The sequence below is a fragment of the Neofelis nebulosa genome, chromosome 13 (genome assembly GCF_028018385.1).
Source record: "Neofelis nebulosa isolate mNeoNeb1 chromosome 13, mNeoNeb1.pri, whole genome shotgun sequence".
NCBI lineage: Eukaryota > Metazoa > Chordata > Mammalia > Carnivora > Felidae > Neofelis > Neofelis nebulosa.
Window position 1 is genome coordinate 5907133 of NC_080794.1, and position 20442 is coordinate 5927574.

Consider the following 20442-nt stretch of genomic DNA (forward strand, 5'->3'; position numbering starts at 1 on the left):
AAGAATCACATAATAATCGGTAATAGCCATTACCCTCTTGATGAGTTTGTTAGCTTTAAAATGAACCATTAAGAATTGACAAAGAGAAATGAATGCCAGTGTGAAAAACAGCGCTTGGACTCTGCGAAACATTTCATGTATGAACTGATATTTACACTACCAACTAAAAATGTTACACCTTCCCCTTCACCCTCAGCCTCGGCTGGGCTAAATTCTTAACATACACGAAATCGCCAAGCAGTCACGCGGATGACAGAATTGAGGTAGCTCAAGTACGTGTCTTTGTCTTTAAGATCACTGTACTACCATTCATCTTGTTTTGTTGTTGTTGTTGTTTTGTTTTGTTTTGTTTTAAGTACGCTCCACACTGGGAGTAGATTCCATGCCCAGCATGGAGCCCAACGTGGGGCTTGAACTCAGGACACTGCGATCAAGACCTGAGCTAAGATCAAGAGTCAGGAGCTTAACCGATCGAGCCACCCAGAGGCCCCTACCGTTCTTTCAGAATCTAGCATTTCTTATTTGTCCTTTGGGAGATTCTATTCACGTATAAAACATACATACGTACATACATGTCACTTTTTCAAATATTTTTCAGTGTTCTGTATAGTGCTTATTTCCCTGAACGCTGCATATTGGAGGTTATTTTTGTATCGTTATATATAGATCTGCCTTATTCTTGTTGATCATATTCCACTAAATTGATATACTATTTTTTAAAAGAGGAATATGTCACACCTCAGTGGGGGGCTGTTGGAGACAGGGACAGCACCCTAAGTGAGCTTGGATACTTCCAGACCATTATGATGAATGTACTCCCGAAATAAACCGTGTGGCTGGGTAAGCATGTGTTCAGTGGGCGGGGGGCCCAACTGCCTACTGGGAGTTCTCCAAGTGACCTTTCACAGAGAATACAATGTTTAGGAAAGGATAGGTAATAAAAATATGCCAAAAAGTCTATATATATTTTATTAAAACTCAACAGCCATTGTGCCAACTGTTGAGAACTTAGAATAACAACACTATTTTTGCGGGGAGGGATATTTTATCAGATACTGTTTAAAATTGCCCACACGGTGCCTGGGTGGCCCAGTCAGTTATGTGTATGACTCTTAATTTCGGCTCAGGCCATGATCTCACAGTTCGTGAGATCAAGCCCTGTGTTGGGCTCTGTGCTGACAGTGTGGAGCCTGCTTGGGATTCTCTCTCTTTTTCCCTCTCTCTCTCTCTCCCCTCCCCGACTTGTGCTCTCTCACACTCTCTCTCTCTTTCTCAAAATAAATAAACTTTCAAAATGAAATACAATTGCTCCTATATGGCGACCATAAAAAGTAGACTCACTTTTGGCTTTATTTTATTCTCAGTCTTAAAGTCCCTTCAGATAATGCACCCCGTCTTGCTTGCAGCCAGCGGAAGATGGCCCTACCACCGCTCCCCTCCAGTTCCCCGCTGCGCTTGGCTGTGTCGTTGGTGTTCGTTCTTGTCGCAGCTTAAAATCAAAGCTCTACCCCTGTATTTATGAAAGCTGTCCAATCAGCTCCCTGTTTTGAAGCGACGTCACTAAAATGGATGGTGGAGGGTTTTCCCATGACAAATCCCAATCTCCCCTATGCTGCCTCTTCTCCAGCGCCAGCCAATTGACATAAAGGTTACGTACTTGAAAGGCAAAAGAGAAAACCATGCCTGTACGTTTCCGACTCTTGCCCGGCGAATCCATCACTGGTGTGGCTGCTGTGTGCCTACTGCCAAGAGCATTTTCTTCATCTCGTTGAACTCTGCGGACGCTGGGAAGTAGCTATAAAAATGATCAGCATCCCTGTTTTTCAGATAAGAGAGCAAAAGCTCGGACAGGTGAAGTGAATTGGCCGTGGCCTCAATCCTGATCCGTACCCGGCTGGTTTAGCTCTCAACTGTCAGTGCGGGCCACTCAGTGTGCCTGTGAAACATTAAATCTCTAACGTTCTAGAATGAACGTGTTCATCAGGTTTATTGGAAGATAAGAGGAGCAAAGCATCACTAAGACTCTGGCATGAAAGGCAGGCTCCCAGCTCCCCCTGGGCCACCAGGCATGAGGAACGAAGTCAGAAAGAACACATAGGAGGTGCCAAGTGTCACTTAATGGTTCAGAGGCGAACATCATGAATGCATCCTTCTCACAAACCTTGGTTGAGCACCTTGATTGTAACAAGTGCTTCCCCAGACGCCACAGCAGAAACATTTTCCCCTCCACCCGAGAGGGGGCTGTCCGAGGAAGGCATCACCATGAGGAAATGTTGAAGCCCATGTGGCCCAGGCCAGATCTTAGAGAACTCGCATTCCATGTGGAAAACAAGGGGGGAAAGTCTGGCTGTTTCCACAAGCTAGGGAGACAAGGGACTTCATCCAATTATAGGCTTCTTCCTTGAGAATTCGTTTTCCATCAAAGATACACTTGGCCTTGGGGTTGGCCAACCCCTTACTGACAGCATTGGCTTGGTGATTTTGTGTCAGGCTGTTGGTCCTGGACCTAACGCTTTTATTTCCTCAGCTGCTCTCACCCCAAAGCACAGCCATTTCCAGAAACACTGGCAGCTTCCCAAGTACGAAGTCATAAGTTTCTAAGATTCTCTGGTGGATCCAGCACTCAAATTTCCCAGACCACCACCTTGACCGCAAGTCCCGTTGTTCCCTGGACATCCATATGTTCCGGTGATTGGAACCTTGAGCTTTGGGACACTGGACCTGTTTCCCCCCTCCTGAAAGCAACTCCAAATCAGCCCTTAGCACACACAGCCTTCTCCCACAATGCCCTTGGTGGGAATGGTCTAAGTCCTTTATGACCAGTATGGAAAGTTATGTAGAAAACTGTAGCCATTACCTGGATACATTTTGGCCAAAATAGCACTTGTGTCTGAGATACTGGAAAGCTGAGACTTTAAAGGGGTTCTTGGGGACTTTTCCTGATTCCCCCTCAAATGATCCATATGACAGCCATGATTCCCCATTTCTCCCTTGTATAGCCCAGTCTGGGTTGGAGAGGCATTTAGTGCCCCATCTGCTCAGAATCCCTGGTAGACCCCAGAGCTCCATGAAGGGACTTCCATGAGAAAAGAGAAAGGCATTGTCTCTCTCCTGCCTTCCGTGTACCACAACTGCCTGTGCCCACCCCACTCTGTGGTGGCTGCCCCCTCCCTTGTTCAACCTCTGCGTTTCCACTTTTTGCAAAGTCAGTCCTTCCTTGGATGGAAACCACCCGTTGCTTCAATAGCCCAAGGAAAAACTCCTTCCTTTGGGGCATCCGTGGAGTCTGCCTTGTCCAGTGACCCTAGAGTTGTCAGAGCTGGTCCAGTGAGCTTCTCCTTATCTTGCCATTGGGAATTTGGCTCCTTTGAAGAGACTGCTCTGTGCCCACCAGAGTGCTGCTTCCAGATGGGCTTCCTGAGGAAACTGAGGCTCAGAGAGTTGAAATGGCTCATCTAGGGTCACTTAGGCAGCAACGGTGAAAAACCCAGCCCCACACCATGTCTCTCAGCCAAGGCTGTGTCCTTATTCATTATATCGTTAGATATGCCCTGAGTTTGGCTTCAATGACCTCCAGAGCTCCGCTCAGACACCCTTCTCTTCTGATTCCATTTCTTCTTTAGTTTTGTCAGTGGTTCTGTCTCTTCCCACATGAATCTTTCTACATCAAAGTCACTCAACAGTTCCTAAGAGTCCCTGGAGTACCCCGTATATTGCAGAGCCCCGTGCCAAGCAAGTTCCATGAAGCGTCTAGAAAAAGACTCCTTGTTTCTGCCTCACGGCATTTCCTCCATGCCCTTCCAGGCCATCCAAATCCTCCCCACCCTTTCAGGGCTGGCTCGGGGTCCCCTAGAGCTATGCTGCCTGGTACAATAGCCACTCACCACTGGTGGCCACTGAGCACTTGAACGGTGGCTGGTTTGAATTGAGATGAGCTAAAAGTGTAAAATACACATACCAGAGTCCAAAGACTTAGTATGAGAAAAAGAATGTAAAACATTCTCAGTAATAATTTTTGTATCGATTACTTACAAAAATGACAACATTTTTGAGTATGTAGGGCTCAATGAAACAAACACCTAAAATTAATTTCACCAGTTTCCTTTTGCATTTTTTTTAAATGTGGCAACTAAAAAATTCAAAATTACATATGTGGTTTGCCTTGTATTTCTACTAGGCAAAGATGCTTTAGAAAGAGAGAGTATTTTTAGTCCAGGAGAGGCAGGGAATCATTCTTCATTCACCAAAAAATTCAAGGAGCAGACATTCATTAAATACATGAAGAATAAAAGCAAACCATTGTGCTCATTATTATGGGGGGTAAACATTTAATAAGACAGGTTCCTGCTCTACAAGGGCTTGTGTCGTCAAGGACTAGAAGCTCATACAAATTGTTGGGTTCCCAAATGGCCATAGGACAACACTAACTGAGGTAAAATTGCACACTTTGGGGATATATAGGTAGAGGCAGGCTGGGGGAACTTCACAGCACAGGAGGAGTTTTTAGGATATCAGTTTTTGGATTCTCTAATGAAAACCAAAATAACAATAGCTTGAGAAAGACAGTGAGAGAGAGGGAGGGAGGGAGGGAGGGAGGGAGGGAGGGAGGAAACTTTCGTTTTCCCTCAGATTATTGCTTGGACGCCAATCATCCAGGACTGATGGGACAGTTGCACCATGTTGAGAACCCAGGCACCTTCTATCTTGTTGCTCTGCCAAGATACCAAGTCCTGACACCAAGTTCACGTTCCTGCCAGCAAGAAGGGCGGAAGGAGCCAGTTCTGAGTCACACAGCTGCACTTCGCTTTAGGGATGGCTCGGAATGTTTCACTTTTCGCCATGAGTCCAGCTCAAGCTCAGGGTGTCTATGACCACCAGAATCAGAAGAGAATGGATCTTGCAGAGTAGCTCACATTCTCTGCCACAGAGGGATTATCTGGGCCGAACCAGGATGAATGGATAGGATTTAGTGGGCGGGGATTTAAGAGATGCCAGCCTGCAGGAACCTCATTAACAAAAACACCACAGTGTGAGAGCATCTGACAAGTTTGAGGGATGACTGAGTGAAACATGAAGGAGATGCCTCCGGTCTGCGATAAAGAATCAGAACTCTTTGGAATGTCCTCTGTACAGCCAGAAGCACTATTCGGTCTCCTGGGTTATTTCTCAAGCGAAGCTGGGTGTTCCTTTAAAGCTCCAGGGATATCCGTCACCTGGAAAGGAAGCAAGCTAAGGGTGGGGACCCACAGAGCTGCTGAGCCTGTGCAGACAAGGACCAAACAAGACATACAGGACTAGAGAATCCCCAAGGGTGGGCACAACAAAGTCACCCTAACCAGGAAAAGCCTCAGTAGGCATAGAGACCGTGGATTTCCCATGTCACCAGATCCCTAAGTTTGGTTAAGTCAGGTTTGGAATCTCCCCAATGAATCTGTCATTAATCACCTGTACAGGTAGCTTGTGCTTACCATATGTTTGCAGTCTGTCTCCTGTCGCTAGAATAAGCCATGAATAAGGGCAAGAGCTTTTGTTTGTTGCCTGCGGGATCCCCAGCATGTAGAACATAGCAGGGACTCAGTAAATATTTGTTAGATGAATGAATGAATAAATCATCAGCACCCACGGTAAAACCCCTGTGTAACACCAAAGAAGACATTTGAGAATGTGACGCTCTTGTGACAACTTTGCTGCAAGAAATAAGAGAGGTCATATTTGTTGTTCCATAATTTCCCATTAGCCAGACTTCTTATTTGTTTTCCCCACAGCGCTCTGAGAAGGGCATTGTTCCCATCTCAAATGAAGACACTGAACCTCAGTAAACCTGCAGTTGACCCTGAACAACAAGGGTTTGAAATGTGGGGTCCACTTACGCGTGGATTTCCTATACTGCCGAACTAGAAATGTATTTTCTCTTCCTTATGATTTTCTGAATAGCATTTTCTTTTCTCTAGCTTACTTTGTTGTAACAGTATGCAGGGGTGCCTGGGTGGCTCAGTCAGTTATGTGTCCAACTCTTGATCTCAGCTCCGGTCATGATCTTACAGTACGTGGGTTCGAGCTCCGCATCTGGCTCCACATTAATGGTGCAGAGCCAGCTTGGGATTCTCTCTCTCTCTGCCCCTACCCGGCTCGTTCTGTCTGTCTCTCTCTGTCAAAGTAAATAATAAAATTTTTTTTAAAAAACGAATACAGGGGCGCCTGGGTGGCGCAGTCGGTTAAGCGTCCGACTTCAGCCAGGTCACGATCTCGCGGTCCGTGAGTTCGAGCCCCGCGTCAGGCTCTGGGCTGATGGCTCGGAGCCTGGAGCCTGTTTCCGATTCTGTGTCTCCCTCTCTCTCTGCCCCTCCCCCGTTCATGCTCTGTCTCTCTCTGTCCCAAAAATAAAAATAAAAAATGTTGAAAAAAAAAATTAAAAAAAAAACAAAAAAACAAAAAAACAAAAACGAATACAGTATATAATACATATCGTATACAAAATATATGCTAATCGACTGTTTGTGTCATCGGTAAGACTTCCGGTCAACAGTAGGCTATTAGTAGTAAGTCTGGGGAGCAGTCAAAAATTATACACAGATATTCAACTGCGAGAGGGTCAGTGCCCCTAACCCTTGTGTTGTTCAAGGGTCAACTGTGAGTGCCTTGTCTAAGGTCACTGAGGGAGGAAGAGAGAAGTCTGAGATTCAAACTTTCAGCTCCAGAACTACTGTTCTTTCTGCCTGTTTCTTTTCTTGCATAACACTCCCAAGATTTTCGATCAATGTCTCCACTACAGACAAGCCCACACCAGAGGCTCCAACGTCCCCGCCCCAGCCGATGTGAAAATCTGTTGGTCGGGTATCACGTGACCCTCCTCAGGAAAAGAACTGGCCTTGCCTGAGACCACGGTGGGTACCAGGCACTGTAGTCGATACTTTCCACGCAATGCCCTCTTCCGTCTTCACACAACCCCATGAGGCTGGGACTATCACTTAGTTCCATTTGGGGAATTAGTGGGATTCTGAAATCGCCTTTGCTCTTCCTCCAGGTGCCAAATCCCTGAACTGCTAAACGAGAATGGGGTAATCCTGGTATTCGGAGCTAGTGAGTAACTTTGCCAAAGTCTGTATGAGCAGCTGGAAAAAACACTAGGAGAGACGCATGTACCAGCCAAGGAAAAACTCTTGTGGTTGGTAAATAATGCAGGATCTGTATGGTGGGTTCCAGACAGAAAGGGAGATTTAATTTCTCCTTATGTATTTTTCTTATTAAAAAAAAAAAAAAAAAAAGAGTTTCAGCACTGAGCGCTTTAATCACAGCATCGTGGCATATGTGTGGTGCTGACATCTGGAAATATTTAGCAGTACCACAAACAAATAGTTAAGGAGTTCACCCAGAGCATCCAACACAAATTTGACTCTAACCCAGATTCCTAGCAGCACCTATCAAGAGTGAAGGAGCGTGAAATTCCTGCATACATCTCACCTTCCTCTGTACCAGCCACAAACACAGTTGGATCCGACTCCTGGGCCTGGAAAAGACAGGGGGATCCTGGTATGTTTCCCACCGGCAGGATCAGTGGGATATTGCAGAGCCCCTCTTCCCCATAGATGCTATGGAATGGGCTGGGCAGACTCACCAGCTTTAGTTCCAGATGGAGCTAGACATTGCCACACACACACACACACACACACAGTGGCCAGGGCCTGCTGGGCTTTCTTCCCTACTGGGCCGGACCAGCCCCTTCCCCTGTACTTCCAAACCCAGGCTGCTACTCTGGGTTACTCCAGTTCAGCCAATGCACCTGGCCTGCTATTTCCATTGTCATCGGGGCTTTCAGAGTCTTTGGGACACTCCTGTTGCCCCAGGATTACCAAACTGTTCCACCAAAGAACACACGTACCCAAACAAAATCTGAATCCCCTCCTCTTCCAGCTCTGCCGGACCCCAATCCCACCCCAACCTGGCCCTCGTCGGCTTTTGCTCTTTAGTTTCATAGAGAGAATGTTGGGAGATTATATCAGGTCCCTGGATATACTTGCGTATGTCCCTTCACTACAGAATTAAACTCATGCTCCTCCCCAAACTTACTTTCCTTTCTATATTTAGTCCTGACTCAGTGATTAGCAACGCTGTCTGCTCAAAGATAGAAACCAAGAGGCCACCCCAGATTCCTCCTTCTGCCTCATTGCCTCCATATCCAAAGAAATACCAAGTCCAATGACTTTTTTTTATCCTAAAAGACTTCTCACAGTTGTGCCCTCCTACCTATCTGCCTCTGTTAGCTCTCAAATAATTATTACAATACCCTCTGAGTTGGACCTCTAGCCCCTAATGCCTTCCACAACAGTCTTCCTAAAACATGAATTGGATTACGAGCTTCTCCTCCTTGGAAGCCTTCGTTGACTTCCCAAGTGAGTGATGAATGATCTTCTCTCCTGGGAAATGTAGCCCAGCTCTCCAGCCTTTCTCCTCTCTCTCCCTCCTGGCTTTAATCTCCAGATCAAAGGGCTCCAACCAAGGTCTTGCAACCAAGGGCTGCAAAGTCCATGAGCCACTGAGATGTGCAAAACGCCCGGCATATGCATGGTTTCTAGAGCGATTTCCCATCGTGTTCTAAGGGTTCTCAAGAGTCCATAACTTGAACAGAAGTCACGAATGCCTTCTCATGTGGCATTCCTTCACAGGCTTACCTCCACTCGTCTCACACATAGCTTGTCAGAAACATCCACACATATTTGACCATAACCTAGGGTAAGAAACAGATTTTATTTATATATAAAACAGAACCAAAACTTTACCGAAAAGTTCTTAAGCTTACTATATCCTATGCATGTTAATCCTTCCTATTTTTGCTATTTCCATTTTTTAATACTGACTGTGACCGCTTAAACTCATTTTACAACCCACCCGCCAATGGATCCAACCTGCAGTTTAAAATTTAGGTCTTGGTACTATATCGTCTTTGTGGTTCTCTATTATTTTTTGTCTTGACTCCCAACTGGACTGTAAACTCCTTGAGGGCAGGGATCATGATATACACATTTTCAATATTGCCCATAGCACAGATTAAATGCCTTAGAAATGCAGGAAATCCCCTGGAAGGAATGTGGGAAGGTCCTGAAACAAAGGTTTCCTCGGTATAGAAACTGCCAACTATTTTATGTATGGGGATGTAAAAATAATGATTTAATGGGAAAGAATTCCCTGGGCCGTACCTGGGAGTAAGGTGGGGTCCTTGTGGTGTTGGTTTAGTGTAATCACCGTCCACGAAGTCCAGTCTGGGTTTATGCAGTAGGAAATACATTGGCCCATGAATAGCTCAGCAGAACAATAAAGCCTAAACACTTTGAGGTCTCTCTCCCACTAGACGTAGGAGAAAAAAACTAAATTATTAATGGAATTAAAACGCCGCTTTGGAGAAGACACAGAGGTGAGGAAGTGACTTTTTTTTATTATTAAATCTATCGATCAGTCTTTGAGAATTTGTCATTCTCTGCTATACCAGGCAGAGGATTTTATTTTATTTTTATTTTTTTTAACGTTTATTTATTTTGGGGAGAGAGAGAGACGGAGCACAAGTGGGGGAGGGGCAGAGAGCAGGAGACACAGAATCCCAAACAGACTCCAGGCTCTGAGCTGTCAGCACAAAGCCCTATATGGGGCTCAAACTCATGAACCACGACATCATGACCTGAGCCGAAGTCAGACGCTCAACCGACTGAGCCACCCAGGCGCCCATCCAGGCAGAGGATTTTAAATACATGAAGCCATCCCTCCAGAGCTTGATAAACCAGTAAACGTGTGGAAACCAACAGACCGAAATGGCTAAGGGTTCAGCTGCGGGTACGGACATTAAGGGGAAAGTTCAGGAAAGGAGATCTTATACCCCACAGAGGGAAATTCTTCCTTCCGCCCCAAAGCTAAGGTGCGGGTGTTACCTTGGCATAAACATCAATGTCACAGGAAAACAGAGGCTGGATAAGCCGGACGACCTTTGTCAACCGCAGTGTCTGCTCCCAAGGGCAGGAAAGCGGCGCTGGCCGGTTTGTGGAGGGAACAGGTGCTGCCGCGTGGGAGGTCGCTCCGCCCCACAGCCCACAGAGCTCCCTGCGCGAGAGGGAGAGTGCCTCCTCTTTCCCACAGAGATGCCCCTTGGCAGCATTCATGGGGCTAGGCTGCTCCCCAGCTTGAGGATCCCACCTGACCCCCAAGCCCCATCACACACAGACCCGGAGGCACATCACCCAACTGGTACGACCCTGTTCTCCTGACCCCCGAAGTGAGAAGACAATCCCCGCCTTGAGGAGGTGCTGAGATCTCGGGCATTCAGGACCTAGAACACAGCATGCGCTCAGTCGAGGGCAGGTGCTGTTTCTCTGGATTTTGTTTGCTTCGTTGATTGACTTACACTGCACGCACTCCTGCCTTTGTCGCTCTGGCCTGCCGAGGAGTGTGACGGCTGAGAGGGAAACTGACGCGGCTCCCGAAAGGAAGCCCGGCCCTGGGCATCAGCCCAGCCCAGAGGCACACACCTTGAGCACGCTGGATCCCGCACCATCGCAGCAATGGCAGTAACGGGGACGGCCCAGGCCCCCGGGACATAGGACGTGAGGAAGTCGACTTGAATAAACACCAGCAGTTCACGTTCAAGTGTACTTTGGCTGAGACGCCAGCCCATCACACTTCCATTACCGGTAGCGCCTGCTTCTCCCCGGCGCCCCCAGTCCGCACCCACGCTGACGGCTCAGGAGCAAGGTGATTCGCCCTCTGGACACGAAGGGGGAGTCCCTGGTTCACATCCTGCTGCTGATGCTTTCCGGAGGCCAGCGTGCTCTCTGCATTCTTGAGTCCAGAAGCATGAGAACAGGAGGAAATGTCCAGCCTGGCATACTTCAGTGAAACAAAATAAACTCAGCTACAAGTAGTTACAAAACTGCTCTCCGGGGAGCGGTTCCCGCCTCCGGCACACTCCCCGGAGACTCATGCTTTTAAAAAGAGATTTAAAATTCCCACCCTATAGTAAACGCTCTTTCAATCACGACGCAGCAAAACCGTGGCCCCACCATGAACTCATACTGCCTTCCTCCCTGCTCACCGCTGCCTCTTAGCCCTGACAGATTTCCCTTGGGTTTAGGGTGGCTTTTTTGTTTGTGTGTTTCTTAGGTTTTTTTGGCCCAGCGCATTTAAGTGCAGCCTACTCCCTGCAATTTGATATTTGCCTTGTGGACAACCTCGTGCCATTCAACACAGATAACCCAATCACAGCACGCTGTGGCCAGCTTGCCCCGCTCCTGGGAAAAGCTAACGATGACCCCGCACAGGAGCACGGGGCCTGAGACCTTCCACTTGGTTCCCACCCTGCACGTGAAAGAGGGAGTGAGAAGGAAGACACGCGACCTCTACCCAGACGCAACTGTGGCCAACGTTGCTGGTGACCTGACAAAACCATCGTTGCAGCCTCCCTACCTGGGCGGGCACATGGCCGCCCAGAATAGAGGTTACATCCCAGCCTCTTCTGCAGCCATAGAAGTTCTAGATAACGGAATGTAAGCAGAAGTGTCCGGTGGCTGCATTTTTGTTTTGTTCTCTGCGTTTCCCCCTCTTGCTGCCTGCTGCCTGAAACGCGGCTGCTGCCATCTTGGACCAGGAGAAAGAGAGTCAAGGGCCAAGCGAGGGCCAAGTGGAGGGTCGGGGAAGGCTGGGCCCTAAGGATTCCGCGGATCGCTTCCCCCCGGGCTCGGTTTATGTGAGACAGAAATAAACTCCTGTCTGGTTTACGCCACGGTGATACTGAATTTTCTGAATCTTGGAATTGAATCCTGCCCTCCTCGTTCCAACAGTTCCGTCTCAGGACAAAGTCACCACTGAAAATGGCTGGCAGGTCTAATCCACTATGGTCCATCTACAAAGCTATCCCTCGCAGCGAGCACCGAAAAGTACACGTTGTCACCAAAGCTACCTGAGATGGTTTCTAGAACAGCAGAGCCACAAGTTCACCCGTTCGTTTATCCACTGTCCCACGTGTGCACTCGGTGCCGGGTGTGAGGCCGGATCCCGGAGGTACAGACATAAACAGGATGCACTGGGCCCTGTCCTCCCAGGAAGTGCTCCCACTCTCACAGGGAAGAGAAGCCAGAGAACAAGCAATGAGATGAGGGGAGGAAAGCGTGAAAAGGACAGCGTGGTGTGGAGATTCAGCCCTGTGAGGAAGCCCATCCGCTGACAAGCACGACCAGGTACCCCTCGCTTGTCAGACTCACTTTCATGGGAGGAGAGGGCAGTCTGCAGGGAGGAAAAATGGGTGGGCGGGCCAAGGGAGCAACGTGCACAAGATCAGGGCAAAGGGGAAGTCGCCACCATTGTGCTGGGCCACCTCCACGTCCCGGGCCAGGTGTGGGTACAGGCCACTGGCTTCTCCTCTAGGTGCAGTGGGGACAGACATAGGCCACTGTGTCCCCTTGGGAGCGACCTGGCCCTTGTTCTCTCCTGCTTTGTAATGCTTCCTCCCCCAGCACCTCCCCGCTTGCCTACAGAGACCTCAGAACCAACGCTCCATCAGGGAACAGCCCTCTCTAGACATCTCCCCACTCGGCTGTCTGGTTCTCACTCAGCACTGTCCTCTGATCCCCACCAATGTCCCCTCCAGAACCTCACTCCCCAGGCGTCTCCCATCATGGTGTAAGGGTGCATCCCTCTATTTTTAAAAAATGTTTATTTATTTTTGAGACAGAGAGAGAGAGAGAAAATTTGAGAGCTGGGGAGAGGCAGAGACAGAGAGAGAGACAGAGAGAGAGAGAGAGAGAGAGAGAGAGAGAATCCCAAGCAGTGTCTACATTGTCAACGCAGGGCTTGATCTCACGAACCTTGAGATCATGACCTGAGCCAAAATCAAGAGTCAGAGCGTTAACTGACCAGGCCATCCAGGAGCCCCAGGGCTCATCCTTCTAATCAATCTCCAATTCCTTTTCTAATCATTCTGCTTCCCTTTCCAGATATTGATGCTGTGGCATCCAAAGAAAAGCGATAGAATCTTTGTAGGTTCAAGGAGATGTAAGAATCAGGACAAGTAAATGCAGTGAACGAGTCGGAACTGGATTGTGGAAGGAGGGTGGGGAGTGTTATAAAAACATTATCGGGACCTTCCTTGGTGACATGTGAATATCGACTTCATGTTAGATCATAGCATTGGATGAGATCATCGTGTCATGGTTATATAAGAGCAAGGCCCTCTTGGGAGATATTTGCTGGAGTATTTCAGGGTGAACAGCCATATTGTCTGCAACATAATCCCAAACAGTTCAGCAAAATAAAATGCGAATACTATGTATTCAGAGAGAGAGAGAGAGAGAGAGAGAAATCTGTATGAAAGGTATATAGATGTTCCTTGTACTATTCTTGCAACTTTTCTGAGGAAAAGAAAAATTCTTTTCTAAGAATTTCTTTCAAAATACAAAGTGGGGGCGCCTGGATGCCTCTGTTGGTTAAGCGTCCAACTTTGGCTCAGTTTAAGATCTAGCGGCTCATGGGTTCAAGCCCCACGTCGGGCTCTGCGCTGACAGTGCGGAGCCTGCTTGGGATTCTCTCTCTCCCTCTCTCTCTCTCTCTCTGCCCCTTCCCAGCTCATGCTTTCTCTCTCTCTCTCTCTCTCAAAATAAATTTTAAATAACTACAAGGTAAAGAGAAACATCTTAAAGATTAGAGAGAAAGAAGAAAAGAAGGAACCCAGAGGCAGGCATGGAGGTATTTCCAAAAGGAGAGTCTGAGAGTCGCCTGGGTGGCTCAGTCAGTTGAGCATCCGACTTCAACTCATAATCTCATGGTTCGTGAGTTTGAGCCCCGCATCGGGCTCTGTGCTGACAGCTCGGAGCCTGGAGCCCGCTTCGGATTCTGTGTCTCCCTCTCTCTCTGCCCCTCCCCTGCTCATGCTCTGACTCTCAAAAATAAATACACATTTAAAATAATATAAGAATAATAAATAAAATATTAAGAAGAGTTTGAAAGAGCTAAAAGGTCACCCAGAAGGGAGATGACCACGGGAGATGTGGTCTAGTCTGAGAAGCCCTCAAGACCGGGGACAGAGCCTCATGGTTTCCCGGGCTCCAGACCCCAGCCTCCCCGCATGATAACAACCCTCCTTAACTTTGTTTGCCCTGCTATTTATAGAGCGACTGCTTTCTACATAAAGCCCCGAAATAGAAATGTTACAAGAGCGGCTGGTGCCTCACGGGAACCTAATAAAACGTCTGTTTCCAAACAGTCCTGCTTCTGTCATAAATATTCTGTGGTTCTCGCTCCTTCCTACTTTATTAGCAGGCGCATTTGCATCAAAACGGGACTCCATTTATTAAGAATTTATCTCTCCCTGCTGTTTACCACCTGCCTGAAGATTCACAGGGCCGCCTGGGACGTCGCCCACGATGGAGTCACGCTGGCCTTAAGCCCAAAGGTGAGGGGCGCCCGGCCAGCCCAGTGAAGACTCAAAGAGGGATGCCGTGTTCTGGGGCCTCAGCAAACTGAACCTAAAAGCTGATGCACTCGCACACATGTACATGAGTGAAATTGCTGGCCGTGTCCCTGGGGAAGACTTGGTGGGATCCGGGGAGGGCAGCCCCCATTGGCTGGCAGACAGATCCTCAGATGGCCTGTAGGGTCTGCTTGCCCCCAAGACTTCCGGGTCCCTTCATCTTTCCAATTTATCGTTGGATGATGTCTTAATTTGCTCAAGCAGATTACCACAGACTGTGTGGCTTAAACGAGAGACATTTCTTTCTGGAGGTTGGAGGCCCAAGATCAAGAGGCTGGCCCGTGGGGTTCCTGGTAAGAGCTCTCCTCCTGGCTTGCTGATGGCCGCCTCTTCTCTGCGTCCTCACATCTGGACTGTGGGAGGGGGCAAGTGAGAGGGGACTCTTCTTACAGGGACACTAATCCTATCAGGTCAGGGCCCCACCCTAAAGACCCTATTTCACCTTAACTGCCTCCATAAAGGCCCTGTCTCCAAATACAGTCCCGTTGGGGGTTGGGGCTTCCACATATGAATTGGGTGGGGACACCATTCAGCCCCGAACAGACGAGCTGTCGCTGAGGCCCCCAAACCCTTCTTTTGGTGAGAACCAAGGCTGCCCCCTCCTTTCGGCTGCCTTCCGGCCTTGCCTACCATCTCCCCGCTCTTTGCCAGGTCGTGGCCTCGGCCTGCCTCACACTGAGGGGACCGAGGGCCAGACCAGAGGCAAGGTGGCTGGACAGGCCCAAGGCGCTACATGTGGGAAGCAGGCAGGGGCGCAGGCTGCCAGTCAGGTTGGGCCCTGTACGTGAAGCCCCGTCCGGGCTCCGACCCTCCTCAACCCAGGGCAGCCTCTGCCCAGGAACTGACCGTGAGAGAGCCACCAAGTGACCCCGGCGCCGGGCACTCAAGGGCTCTGAAGGGCTCCGAGCACAGCAGTCCTCACGTGTGATTGCCATTCAGCTTTTTTGCTCATTGTTGCATGCCTAACAATCGGGAATGTTTTGCTTGGAACCGGCGTGCAATCCCATCATGCTCTACTTCCTTTGTACCGAACAAGTGTTATTTAATGGGGCAGTTTTGATTGTTTTGGAGATAGGCACATATTTGGAAAGAGGAGGGGTTTGTGTGCCTTGATTATATTGGCCGGCTTCCTTTATTTCTTCTGGGAAATCCTTCTTCCCGTGTGTAGATAGGGTAAGTCTCACAGAACCGCACAACAGAGCACATGAGACCCTTGCCCCCTCCTCCCGGGGCAGTTTCATCCCAGCCTGCCCGCTCGGGGTCCTGGGAGGCCACGGGGCAGGGGCAGGGGCTGAGTCAGTGGCGCCTCGGGAAGCTGTAACGTCACGCTTAGGTGAAGCCATCCACGTGAGCTGGCCTGTCTGCTCGGTACTGGAGACGGGGACATATCAAATTCCGAGTGCGCTCCAAAGGCCTCGTGCTGGCCCCGGGTCAGCACAAGCGTCTGGGGCCCCCTCCCTTCCCTTTCCGCTCCTTCCCTTCAGCTCTCCCCCCGCCCCCCTCCACCGGGAGGCCTTTCCTCTCTCACGGAATGTCAGCCTTCAATGGAAGAATGACCATTGTTCCTTCTCAGGGAAGAGGCCTTCATGACCGCTGTCCTTTCTCGCATCCTGTTCCTGGATGCTGAGTCCCACCGTGGGGCCGCCTAGGCTCTCTGCCCACCTGGGAGCCCGCCTGCCCTGGGATTTGCACCCCACCCCCGCCCCTTGCGCTCCCCTTCTCCCCCAGCCAGCTGTCTCTGGCCTTTCTCCTCTCCCCTCTTCAGGGCCACCAGACTCCTTGTGGGGAAGCGTCCTCCAGGCGTGGGGGTGGGGAGGCACCTACCTGGGCGGCTCTGCCTTCCGCTTCCCCATCTTCATGCTCTGTGCATCATGGGACACACTTGTCCAGGACCTCATGTGAAAAGACCCACAGCCAGCTCCCCCGCCAGGGTCCTGGGTGCTTCTGGGTGGCACCACCTGGGATGCAGACCACAGAGGGCTTGCTGACTCACCAGGGATGGAGGTGACTGTCTCCCATGTCTTTCAGGGCAAACGGAGGCCCAGTCGGCATCATGTGTCACAGACTCACAAAGTCCCCTGCTTGCTCGCCGGCCCCTAGTCCCCGGGGAGCCATTTCTGCAGGCTGATTACCACCTAGGGACCCAAGGACACCAGGCCTGCGTCCTGCTCCACCCCCGAGTCCCAAGGCCCGGGACAGGGGTGGCTGGCTTGGGAGCTGGAATCCAGAACATCACTCCTATTTTCGCAGCTACATTTTCTCTTCACCATCTGTAGGTTCAGTTCCTTCTGAACCTTCAAAAAGTCGAATGTGATCACTTCCCTACACGGGGATATAGGCGTGGCACCCAAGGATCTTTCACGGAAAACACCAAACCTGGAAGGTGGCCCTGAGAACGTTCTCTGACCCCTGTGCGTGTCCGGCTTGTCTCCTGCTTGGGGGCCACAGCGCGAGCGAGGGCAGGAGGAAGAGCTTTGCACACAGCTTCTTGTACGGTGCGCTTCCTGTCCTCTGCCAGTCTCCTCTCCATCATCCTCACCGGGAGAGAGAGAGAGAGAGAGAGAGAGAGAGGTGCTTCACAGATTTTGTAATTTCATTTTCCCGCCGTTATGAAATGTCCTAGTAAGCCCACGCTTCAGCCAAGCTCAAAGGAAAATCAGTAGCGTTTCCATCCCTGGACACAAAGCGTACCTGCTGGAGCAGGTGGGAGCCTCCCCTGCTCGGGGTCCCCAGGGCACGACCTGTTTGGACCCCATCCCCAAATCTACCTCTTTCCCTTCTTCCCAAGGAAGGGTGTGGAGGTAGAGGCTAGAGCCCCCACGGGACCCAGCCAGGCCGCGGCCAGCACCCACGCGAGGCCAGCTGTCCCCTTCGGACACAGGAGGTCAGGTCAGCGCAAGCCAGAGGCCTTGGGACCGAGCCCCGGGCCAGAAACTACACTGGCTGGGGTACTTCTTAGAAACAAAAGAGCCGGCAGCCCCTCTGTGACGGAATAGTCAGCTGGGAGCAGCGTGCAGATTAACTGCTGTGTGTCAGAGGTTGTACCCGCTTCAGAGACACTGTGGCCCTGTTTCTTTCATGCTCAAGGGAACAAGAGGCCTGGAGAGGCCCAGTGTTGACCCAGACCAGGAGTCACAGCTGGAAGGGAGAAACACTCTGAATCTAATCTAAGGGCTTCTGTTTCCTTCTGTTAATGGGCTCCCTAATCCAGGGCTCTCCTCCCCCTGGAGCCCCTCCTTGGCCAGGGTGACTCGCTACTATGCCAGCATATGCAGACAGCCTCGACGGTAGGGTCTCTGCTAGCTCTCCATTAGGAACCTTCCCACCATGGCCCACGACTGTCACAAATGCTGGTGCTTTCCAGGGGTTTCTCCCTCCACCCAACCTCTTCTGCTCCATGATTCCAATCACCTGCTGCTTTCCATGGCTCCTGCCTCTAGCATGAATTTCTCCTCTGAGCCCCAAACCAGATGCCCAGATTTCTACTGGACAATGGATTCTCATCTCAACATGCCCCAGAACCAACTGTTCACTTTTCCCCCCATTCCCTCCCCCAGAGAATAGGACCCCCATCCACCTGGCCACCCAAACCAGCAACCTGAATTTACGCACCATCCAGGTCCTGGAGATTCCACCTTTTGTGATTTTGTTTCGACCCTCTCCTCTCCACCCCCACCACAATGGCACTGTCTCCCCAGGCTTCAGCACCTCTCTCGTCTGAACTCACACATCCCTCCAGCCTTCCTCTGGGCTTAATTTCTTCATCCAACATCAGCAAAGCCCCCGGAGTATCCCTCTAAAACAGGAAGTTCTGGCCACATTATCCCCCAGCTTGTACCTTCGATGGCTCTCTCTGGCCCATTGGGAATCATATCCAGCCCCATCCTGCCCTGGACCCCTCTTGTTCCTAATCTCCAGCTACACTGAAGGCCTGTCCTTTCCCAAACATGGCCTTATCTCCCACTCAAGTGTCTCTGCCTACCCTGTTCCCTCCTCACCCCTCCCAAGAGATCCACAGCAGAGATCTTTCTCTCTTTCTTTCTCAAGCCTCCATTCAAGAAGGCCCTCTCCCATGAAAACACTTCCTGACACAACAGAACACATCAGTAGTGCTCACTGCTTCAGGGCGAAGGGGCCCACATCTCATGGCTTTGTTTTCTCCTCATCTGTTCCATCTTGATGGACATTTGGGCTGTTCCCAGTTTAGGGCTAGTACACACGGTGCTGCTATGAGCATCCTTGTGATTGTATACTGGTGCTTGTATTACCTCCAAGCCTTTCCTTTCCTTGTGGAAAAGTTTTAAATTATGGATTCGATCTGTTGAACAGTTATTAGACTGGTTAAGATTCATATTTTCCTTATGTCCATTTCGTAAACTGTGTTTTGTAGGAATTTACCACGTATCTGAATTTTCAAATGCAATGGCATTTTACTGAAGGTGGGCTCTGTTGTGATGTCTCCTTAACATGCCTAACATTAATGATGTTACCTGTTCTTTCTCCCCCCACCCCCTTGTTCAGTCTTGCTAGGGCTTTATTTTTTCAATCAGTTTTATTATTCTTTCCAAATAATCTAACTTTTAGTTTTGTCGATGTTTCCTATTTTATGTGTGTTTTCCGCTTCATTAAATTATTCGTTTATCTCCTTTTTTTCTTCTTTTTCCTTTCTTTTGGGTTCAGCTACTGGGCTGTAAACTCCTTGAAGGCAAATGTTATGTCTTGGCTGTTACATTTAGATGTTACATTATCAGCCTAGCATAGTGTCTGGCACATAGAAAATGTATAGTAAACTTTTAGGGAAGGAGATGAGAAAAGGAAAGGAGAGAAAAAAAGAAGAAGAAGGAAGGGAGAGGGTTGAAAGGGCAATAGAACTGGAATATAAACTGCCCATAGGTCTGTGAGTTTAGTTGTAAGACACCTGCATATTTCTATGTATGTGGGTGGGTGGGTGTGTGATATACTAGGGCCCTTTAATTTAAACATTCTGCTGTCGGGACTCCAATGCAGCTCATGGTGTGAATCATAAAGATACCTTTTCCTTGGAAGGGCTCACGGAGTGTTACTCAGCACATACCAGGAATCAGGTCCCACGCTTGACACTAGACAGGCAAACATAAATAAGGACTGGCTCCTGCCCTTCAAAAGCTCAGAAGAAAAATCTGGACAGTAAACAAGTGGACTCAATCTGGCCAGCGCCTGTTTTGTAAATAAAGTTTTATTGGAACACATCCATGCCATTCAACTGTGGCTACTTTCACGCTACAACCAAGTTGAGTAGCCGTGACAAAGACACAGGGCCCTCAAAGCAAGAAATATTTACCATCTGGACCTTTGCAAAACGTATCTGCCCACTTGCCCGAGATAATAGACCCAGAAAGCTAAGCCATGGCCTTGTCCACCACGGACGGAGCAATACCTGGCCCGTGTGTGAATGCTCAGCAAATGTGTTCTCAAGGTCCCAGGAACTTTCTGGAGTTGGGCTGAATGGTGGGTATGAATCATTCATTATGGTAAGTGTGTACCTTTTCCTCCAAGCAAATGCGGCACAATACCCGGCAGGTATCAGTGACCTCTCTGTAAACTCATCAGCTTATCCCAGGCAGGACCTCCTCCAGAGATCTCCTCCAGGCCCCTCATGGCATGTGGCCCGAGTTCAGCAAATCCTGAGACCCAGAAGCAAAAACCAAGGTACCTATAGAGAAGTAAGGGTGGCCGTGTAGTGTCCACACCACACTGCTAACTTCAGTCTCCACAGCCTTATCTTTTCTTTTTTTTTTAATGTTATTTATCTTTGAGAGAAAGAGAGAGAGAGAGAGAGAGAGAGAGGCAGAGTGTGGGTGAGGGAGAGGCAGAGAGAGAGGGAGACACAGGATCTGAAGCAGGCTCCAGACCCTAAGCTGTCGGCACAGAGCCCGACGCGGGACTTGAACCCACAAACT

The 20442-nt window shown here is 49.4% G+C and overlaps 1 long non-coding RNA gene across 1 annotated transcript; it reads right to left on the reverse strand.

Moving 5' to 3' along the window:
• Positions 1 to 6444: 6444 nt before the first annotated feature.
• On the reverse strand, positions 6445 to 12762 carry LOC131492557 (uncharacterized). The gene is made up of 4 exons (XR_009252135.1): positions 9918 to 12762; positions 9195 to 9342; positions 8670 to 8725; positions 6445 to 7507 (listed from the first exon to the last, which is right to left on the reverse strand). It is a non-coding gene; the product is annotated as an uncharacterized LOC131492557 (long non-coding RNA).
• Between the last annotated feature and the right edge of the window lie 7680 nt (positions 12763 to 20442).